This window comes from Panthera pardus, unplaced genomic scaffold (genome assembly GCF_024362965.1).
Source record: "Panthera pardus isolate Hobbes unplaced genomic scaffold, ASM2436296v1 HiC_scaffold_17, whole genome shotgun sequence".
Classification (NCBI taxonomy): domain Eukaryota; kingdom Metazoa; phylum Chordata; class Mammalia; order Carnivora; family Felidae; genus Panthera; species Panthera pardus.
Genome location: NW_026526732.1, coordinates 134819593 through 134828544, shown reverse-complemented (window position 1 = coordinate 134828544; position 8952 = coordinate 134819593). Strand labels below are relative to the sequence as shown.

The 8952-nt window shown below is 41.8% G+C and overlaps 1 long non-coding RNA gene across 1 annotated transcript; it reads right to left on the bottom strand.

Moving 5' to 3' along the window:
- Positions 1-371: 371 nt before the first annotated feature.
- Positions 372-3765, bottom strand: LOC109249498 (uncharacterized). Its single transcript, XR_002072610.2, has 3 exons — positions 3600-3765; positions 2978-3081; positions 372-683 (listed from the first exon to the last, which is right to left on the bottom strand). It is a non-coding gene; the product is annotated as an uncharacterized LOC109249498 (long non-coding RNA).
- Between the last annotated feature and the right edge of the window lie 5187 nt (positions 3766-8952).

Sequence of the window (8952 nt, the reverse complement as noted above, 5' to 3'; positions counted from 1 at the left end):
CTTTCTGTTGCTTCATTATTAGCATATAAGAATGCAACTGATTTCTGTACATCGATTTTGTATCCTGAGACTTTGCTGAATTCATGTATCAGTACTAGCAGACTTTTGGTGGAGTCTGTCGGGTTTCCATGTATAGTATCATGTCATCTGCAAAAAGTGAAAGCTTGACTTCATCTTTGCCAATTTGGATGCCTTTGATTTCCTTTTGTTGTCTGAATGCTGATGCTAGCACTTCCAACACTATGTTAAACAACATCGGTGAGAGTGGACATCCCTGTCGTGTTACTGATCTCAGGGGGAAAGCTCTCAGTTTTTCCCCATTGAGGATGATATTAGCCGTGGGCTTTTCATAAATGGTGTTATGATGTTTAAGTATTTTACTTCCATCCCAACTTTCTTGAGGGTTTTAATTAAGAAAGGATGTTGAATTTTGTCAAATGCTTTTTCTGCATGGATTGACAGGATCATATGGATCTTATCTTTTATTAATGTGATGTATCACGTTGATTGATTTGCAAATATTGAACCAGCCCTGCAGTCCAGGAATGAATCCCACTTGATCATGGTGAATAATTCTTTTTATATGCTGTTGAATTCGCTTTGCTAATATCTTGGTGAGAATTTTTGCATCCATATTCATCAGGGTTATTGGCCTGTAGTTTTCTTTTTTTCTGAGTCTCTGTCTGGTTTGGGAATCAAAGTAATGTTGGCTTCACAGAATGGGTCTGGAAGTTTTCCTTTCCTTTCTATTTTTTGGAACAGCTTGAAAAAGATAGGTATTATCTCTGCTTTAAATATCTGGTAGAATTCCCCAGGGAAGCCATCTGTTCCTGGACTCTTATTTGTTGGGAGATTTTTGATAACTGATTCAATTTCTTCACTGGTTATGGGTCTGTTCAAATTTTCTATTTCTTCCTGTTTGAGTTTTGGAAGGGTGTGGGTGCTTAGGCAATCTACACATTCAATGCAATCCCAATCAAAATTGCACCAGCATTCTTCTCGAAGCTAGAACAAGCAATCCTAAAATTTGTATGGAACCATAAAAGACCCCGAATAGCCAAAGCAATATTGAAGAAAACCAAAGCAGGAGGCATCACAATCCCAGACGTTAGCCTCTACTACAAAGCTGTAATCATCAAGACAGCATGGTATTGGCACAAAAACAGACACATAGACCAATGGAATAGAATAGACACTCCAGAATTGGACCCACAAAAGTATGGCCAACTAATCTTTGACAAAGCAGGGAAGAGTATCCAATGGAAAAAAGACAGTCTCTTTAACAAATGGTGCTGGGAGAACTGAACAGCAACATGCAGAAGAATGGAACTAGACCACTTTCTTACACCATTCACAAAAGTAAACTCAAAATGGATAAAGGACCTGAATGTGAGACAGGAAACCATCAAAACCCTAGAGGAGAAAGCAGGAAAAAAACCTCTCTGACCTCAGCCACAGCAATTTCTTACTTGACACATTTCCAAAGGCAAGGGAATTAAAAGCAAAAATGAACTATTGGGACATCATGAAGATAAAAAGCTTCTGCACTGCAAAGGAGACAATCAACAAAACTAAAAGGCAACTGATGGAATGGGAAAAGATATTTGCAAATGACATATCGGACAAAGGGCTAGTATCCAAAATCTATAAAGAACTCACCAAACTCCACTCCTGAAAAACAAATAATCCAGTGAAGAAGTGGGAAGGAGACATGAATAGACACTTCTCTAAAGAAGACATCTAGATGGCCAACAGGCACATGAAAAGATGCTCAATGTCACTCCTCACCAGGGAAATACAAATCAACACCACACTGAGATATAGCCTCATGCCAGTTAGAGTGGCTAAAATTAACAAATTAGGAGACTATGGATGCTGGAGAGGATGTGGAGAAATCAGAACCCTCTTGCACTGTTGGTGGGAATGCACTGGTGCAGCTGCTCTGGAAAACAGTGTGGAGGTTCCTCAAAAAATTAAAAAAATCTACCCTATGACCCAGCAATAGCACTGCTAGGAATTTACCCAAGGAATACAGGAGTGCTGATGCATAGGGGCACTTTTACCCCAATGTTTATAGCAGCACTTTCAACAATAGCCAAATTATGGAAAGAGCCTAAATGTCCATCAACTGATGAATGGAGAAAGAAATTGTGGTTTATTTACACAATGGAATACTACTTGGCAATGAGAAAGAATGAAATATGGCCTTTTGTAGCAACACAGATGGAACTGGAAAGTGTTATGCTAAGTGAAATAGGTCATACAGAGAAAGACAGATACCATATGTTTTCACTCTTCTGTGAATCTTGAGAAACTTAACAGAAGACCATGGTGGAGGCGAAGGGGGAAAAAAAAGTTACAGAGAGGGAGGGAGCCAAACCATAAGAGACTCTTAAAAACTGAGAATAAACTGAGGGTTGATGGGGGAGGTGGGAGGGAGGGGAAAGTGGGTGATGGGCATGGAGGAGGGCACCTGTTGGGATGAGCACTGGGTGTTGTATGCAAACCAATTTGACAATAAATTTCATATTAAACAAAGAAAATACCCACATATCACACTGTCTTATATATCAGTTTTCTAGCTATCTTTCTACCCATCACTGTATTTGTCCACCTGTTGGGCTGCCCACAAAAACCTTACGAAGCAGAAAGAGGAACTGCCATTTAAAAGTCACAAAGTAGAGACCGATTTCATATCACCTTCGAGATGAACTATGCCTTTAATAGGGAAAAAGCACCATCACGGACCCTTTAATTACAAGAGAGGTAAAATAAGTACTTCCCTATATTTTGGAGCAGAATAGGGAATGAACTGATGTCATTATAAAGCCAAATATAAATGTTTTCAGATTGTGACATTGTTCTAGTATGTACAGTATGCAAGTTGTGTATCAGTGAAGCAGGGGTCGCTTTGCCTTTGACTTTTTTGCCCTTTTTAGGGGTTACTGGATGTATGAGTAGTCAAAGAGAAATATACCTTAACTTCCTCTGAACTGAATGTTCCCCATGCTATGACAGCTTGAACCTCTCTGCAGCTGTGGTTCTTGTGTTAGTCATTTGCACAGATCTGAAGTTGAAACTCTGCATAGAAAAGGCACACAGGTGTGACCAGCACTTGAAAAGTAATGGTCTTTGAATAACACAATGTGGCTCTAGGTGAGATCTTCTTGGCTGGGGGTTGGGGGTAGTTTGGGTGGTGAAGAGGAAGGTAGTCTCCTGGAGAACAGGTTTTCAGTGAGAAAACATCCTCACTTTGGTGTGGATAAGAAAGAAGATAATCCTGGTCTGTAGTCTAGCCTGAGCAGCTCTTTATGTATGACGGTTTTCTCATAATTCATAGGGTTTTAATGATGAATGACTAATCAAAATAATGATCAATGTTATCTAATGTAAAATCCAATAGAGTGTTAAATAATGACACCATTGTGTCATATGAAATGGACTTCCCCTCTCATGATAAGTGAAATTTCTTTTGGGACATTCCATTCTCTGAGGAAACCCCCTCCTCTCTCCAGCCCCCTACCCAGACATTTTAAGTATCTTCAGATATAGTTCAATTTCTGTTTCACACAAAAGGGTAAAAAACAAACAAAACTTACCAACACACAGCTTTTCACTGGAGAAAAACTCTAAAGGAACATTTAGCAGATGGATGTTATGTTTGCTAAGGAGGGCTGCTCTTGCCCAATCATTCCTCAGAGCTGGGGCTTCCCTTGCCATCTTCCTTTATATCTTCACTTCTGGGCTGCCCTAGGGCCCTTCAGGCATATTAAGAAGCAGAAGTGTGCCTTTAAGAGGGTGGCTGCCCATGCAGGTGTCATAAATGTGGACAGATGGGAACTCTGACCAGCGACATTTAGGGACCATCCCACTCCCCACTAGATATAAGGGTATGTGGTCACTTTGAATCAGGTTTTATGAAGATTTAGAATCCATTAACATAGTACTACATAGAAGGTAACTGATCAGAGCTCCTGGTGTATCTCTTCATGCCCAGGTGAGTTAGGGTAAGAAAGCAAGGCCCAAGCTATATTTTAGACCAGTACTGTCAGGCAAATTAAGAAGATGAATATTCTAGTGAATCTAAAAAGACATTAGTAGTTCAGATTTTAGTAGCTTTGGGCTTGGATCATCAACCATGAAAAAGCTTTCTTTTTTAAATCATGCAAATTATTTTTTTAATGTTTATTTATTTTGAGAGAGAAAGAGGCACAGAGAGAGGGAGAGAGAGAATCCCAAGTAAGCTTCATGTTGTTAGCACAGAGCCTGATATGCGGGGCTTAATCTTATGAACCGTGAGGCCATGGCCTTAGCTGAAATCAAGAGTTGGATTAACTGACTGAGACACCCAGGATCCCCTAGACCATGGAAGATTTTAAAGAACCTGTTTGTTGTCTCAGATAGACCTTTCTTGGCAGATATAGGGAAGAACATAGGTCAATTGCACACAAGGAAAATAACCATAGCCAACCTGAAAGATGGATATTCATAAACCAGGAATGGTTTCTTAACCAAAGCTCAAAGAACAACATGATATCAAGGGAAAAACTACAGAAAGTACTGGGCTCCACCAACTACAGCTATGGCTGCAACTCAAGCAACAGAGTACAAGAGTACAGAGTACAAAGAGCTATGCCACATGGAAACTATTCTAAAAAAGGAAAAACAGGTAGATGAGGTATTGATAGAGTATCTAGCATATAAAAGAATGAATTATTCTTGAGCCTCACATGACAAATGCAAAAACGTCCCAGCTGTTTTCTCTCTTTAGTTAAAAAAAAATCTGACAGTTTCCCCACATACTAGGAGCTATTATAGGTACTAGATACAAAGATTGATGACAACAAGTCCCTGCCCTCATGAAGCTTAGAATTTTGGAAGTTAGGTGTACTCACAATACACATGCATCCATGTTATGAGTTGTAAGCTGACAATAGTGTCACCTTCTACTTGATTTTTAGGAACCAGGGCTCTTATTTCCTCCTTTGCCTGATAGTCCACTCTATAAACTCCTTGATAACCCCATTCCTCCAACACTGGCCTTACCTCTGCCACCCCTCCCAAGAACTCTACATGTAGCAGATTTTATTGGCTCCCAACTATGTCTGATAGCATCTCTCCACTGGCCTCCTCCCATATTCTCCAACCCCATCTCTCTGCCCTGCTTACCTACCTGCACGCCCATTCCTCTGTTCTTCCCTGATCTCACCAAATGCTTGTGCTCTGAGGTCTGGTCTCTCTGAACCTCATAAGGGGAAGGAGGACACCAAGTTCACAATCAGAAGACTACTTGGAGGGCTGGAAATTGGTGGCCTTTTAAAGGTTGAAGTCATTGAGGAGCCTATCCTTATGGTCAGGATGAGGTTGACCCCAGTCAACTGGGTACCCTCTTTCTGGACGGTTTTGGAGAAACAAAGAAAATGTTTTGTGCTCTTGCTTAGTAGTCCTAGGCTCCAACTTTCTTCTCTCCACAATTTCTTAGCTTGCTTTTACTTTCAGTAATGCTTTGGTTATATTAGTTCTTCATCTCAACTTCTTGTTCTTAGATTGTTCTTGTTTTACAGCATAGCCTAAGAATTCTGTGGAGGATTAACATTATCTAATAGTATAGATTTAACTTGTTATAAAGTGAGAGAAAGAGAGAGAGGAAGAGTGACAGAAAGAGATTTCATCTCTAAAAGATCTCATCCTTGTGGCCCCATCATTCAGATGATAATGGCAGAAAGTGCCTTTTGCTCTCCAAGGACTAGAGATATTTCTCATTGTCACAACTGAGGGAATGCTACTGACATATAGTAATAGAGACCAGGGGTATTCCTAAATAGCCTACAATGCACAGGATAGCCCCAAAAGCAAAAAAAAAAAAAAAAAAAAAAAAATCCAACCCCAAATATCAGCAGTGCTGAGGTTGAGAAAGTCTGGACCAAGGAAGACCAAGGAAGATTACATAATTCCTTTTCACTTGGGCAGAGGTTTATCTCAATTCTCTGAAAATATCAGTAACACTCCTAATGATTTGGTTGACTATAATGATTGAGCTTCTGCTTGTGGGCTTTTGCATACTACTACCTTAATGTTCAGTTATTACTCACTAAATAACACCATTAACTGGTTGTCCTTCACCACATGTGTACAGACTCAGCTTAATAGACTACTCCTCTCTTGTGCACATGTGAAGGCTTTACTTATTTGGAGTCATTACCAAAATTTGTGGTTTTGATTGTGTTGAGAGACAGGAAAATGGCAAGAAGGAAAGTGGAAGTAAAAATCTTACTTGGAATGAAATTCCTCTAGGCTTATGATGACTTAAAAATTTTATGAGAGAGAATGTAAATGAATAGTTTCTACTTTAGATGTGAAACTTGCCAGCTTCATCTAGGAGTCTTCTATCTTCCCTTCTTTCTATAATCAGGAACTATAAAGAATAAAAGAAGACAGGAAGGCACTTGGAAATGGGAAGGTCACCTGTTAAGCATGAAAACTGAATCTGAAAATCTCTGAAGTGTTGCTATGAAAATGAAAAGAGAGAAAACCAGGATGTGTGGCCAAATTGGATAAGACTTTCCCTTTTCCATTTCTTTAGCCCCAAACTTGCAAGATATGACAAACTGTTAATTATTGTGTGCTGATGAAGAAAAGTAGGGTTAGGTTCTATGGTAGGATGGGGGAGTGCAGGCAGATAGTCTCCCCTCCCCGCTCACAAACGCACAAGAATATATTTTAAAAATCTGATTCTTCTGATTTCTGATGTTAATGGTCTCCTCTTTTCTCATTTAACCAAAAATAAAAACTTGCAATTGTGAAATGAGTTCTGGGCATGTGGATCTTGTGGGGCCACACTGAATGCAGGGCAGTGCACCCTTTTTGACTGTTAGGAGATAATCATTGCAGGTTCTGAGCCTAGGAGAGGTTGTAAGAAATGAATAAGAGAAAGGAAATATTCCAAATAGATTATAGAAGAAGAACTGGGTATGGATCTGCCATTTATGGGAAAATACTAACTTATGAACTTGTTGTGTTCTTCAAAGTTCATCTGACTCCCGGAACAACATCAGTAAAGTAGAGGGAAAAAGCAGTAGTTCATTTATTGCTAGATAGTATCTTCAAAAATTCAGTCAAATGCTCTCATTTTAAGGAGAAATAAAATGGTTCAGAAAAGTTGATTATCTTGCCCAAGATCACTCTGAGATTTAGGAACAAAGGTTGTTCTTGGGATTCCCCAGGCAGTCCGTTAACCATGCTTTGTTATTGATGAGCAGGAAGTCAGTAAAAATAGCGATTGTGAGGAGCAGAGGGATAGGAGTGACTTCCAAGTGACTGGAAGGTGGAGAGGAGAGGTGGACTGGAAGGTGGTAGAGAAGGAAAACTCCAGAAGCAAGGGTTAGGAAGGATGATGCCTGATCTGGGTTCTATCCAACCTATGGGAGCCAGTTTGGGTGTACACTGAGTGGGGGTTTCCTACATGTGGGGTTCTGGTCCCTGCTATTGCCCAGAAGATATGGAATATAAGGAGAGAAGTGGCTCAGATGGAATCTGGAAGTTCTTTTCAAAGTATCAGCATCCCTCAGAATATAACGGCTGTCTTCTCAGTCCCCTAGAATTCATTAATTTATTCAGCAAATATCTATGGAATCCCAATTTCTTGCCAGGTATTGTCTCAGGCCACATGACTATAGTAATGAATGACACCAAGTCCTTTTCATCTGGAAGCTGCTTTCTAGTGAGACAGATAAAATGTAAGAAAACAAATATGATAATGTCCAATTATGTTCAGTGCTGTGAAGAAAATAATACAAGGTAATATGACAGTGACTTGAAAGATCTACTTTAGATTGGGTGGTCAGGAAAAGCCTCTTTGAGAAGGTGACATTTAGGCTGAGACCAGAGCCAGCTTTGCAAAGAGCTAGGTCTGTGTAGGGGGCACAGTCCATATAGAGTGCAAGGTTCAGCCTGGCAAGTTCAAGAAGCACACAGAAAGCCAGTGTGGCTGTAACTTTGTGAGCAAGAAGGAGCAGCTGAAATGAGGTCATCAGGGGTGAGCCTGGCCATATTAGATTGATGCACATGCTCATTTAACAAACATTTAAGCTCATATTGTGTGCAGAGCATTGCTGAAGATATACAAATAAAACTGAGAAACCTCTACCTCAAGGATTTCATCCCCAGGGAAGAAAATTAAGAGTTTAGTAGGGGGTGACAGAATTCTCAAAACAATTCTGCCACAGCTTAGAAAGTGTTCCACTCTAGACAGAATCATAATGCAGACATTACTACGTTGCATAGCAAGGACAGGGGCTTTCCAGAAGCAATTATATTAACACAACTATGCACCTACTACAGTTTACAATCTGAAGATGGGCACACACTAGTCGTCCAAAGCCACGGTAAGAGGTCTGAGATCCCGCCATCTGCTCCCCCAGGGTAGGGAGGTTAAGTCATCCCAGAGATGAGTCATTGAGCCCACCTTTTCCCACCGGGTGAGCCTTCTCGGTCTCCGTGGGTGGGGCAGGGCCATAGGAATCCCCCAACCCGGGCCTAAATCTGTCGCACTCAGAAAACCCAGGCAGGGGAGCCGCGAAGACCAAGGTTAGCACCTGATTCACCGAGGGAATCGAGGCAGGGTGGTGACTACTGGTAACAGGCCCCCCGAGTCGCCCCAGGGGAAAAGGTCTGCGGGAGTTTTGGTGACCCCGATCTCGGGGGACCTGGCCTAGAGACGCGCTGCGGCCGGGTAGAGGCGGTGCCTGCGCGACCACCAGACCCCGCCCCCGCCCCCGCCCCCGCCCTTCAGTCTACCTCCCGGAACGCGCGCCCCAGCAGTCCCCGAGGCTTGCGCTGCGCGTGCGCTTTGGGTTTCGGCTCCCGCCGCCAAGGAGCTATGGGCCGCGCGGGGCGGGGCGAGCGGTTGCAGCTGCCGGGAGCCAGACTACAAGTCCCAGGGAGCCGGTCCGG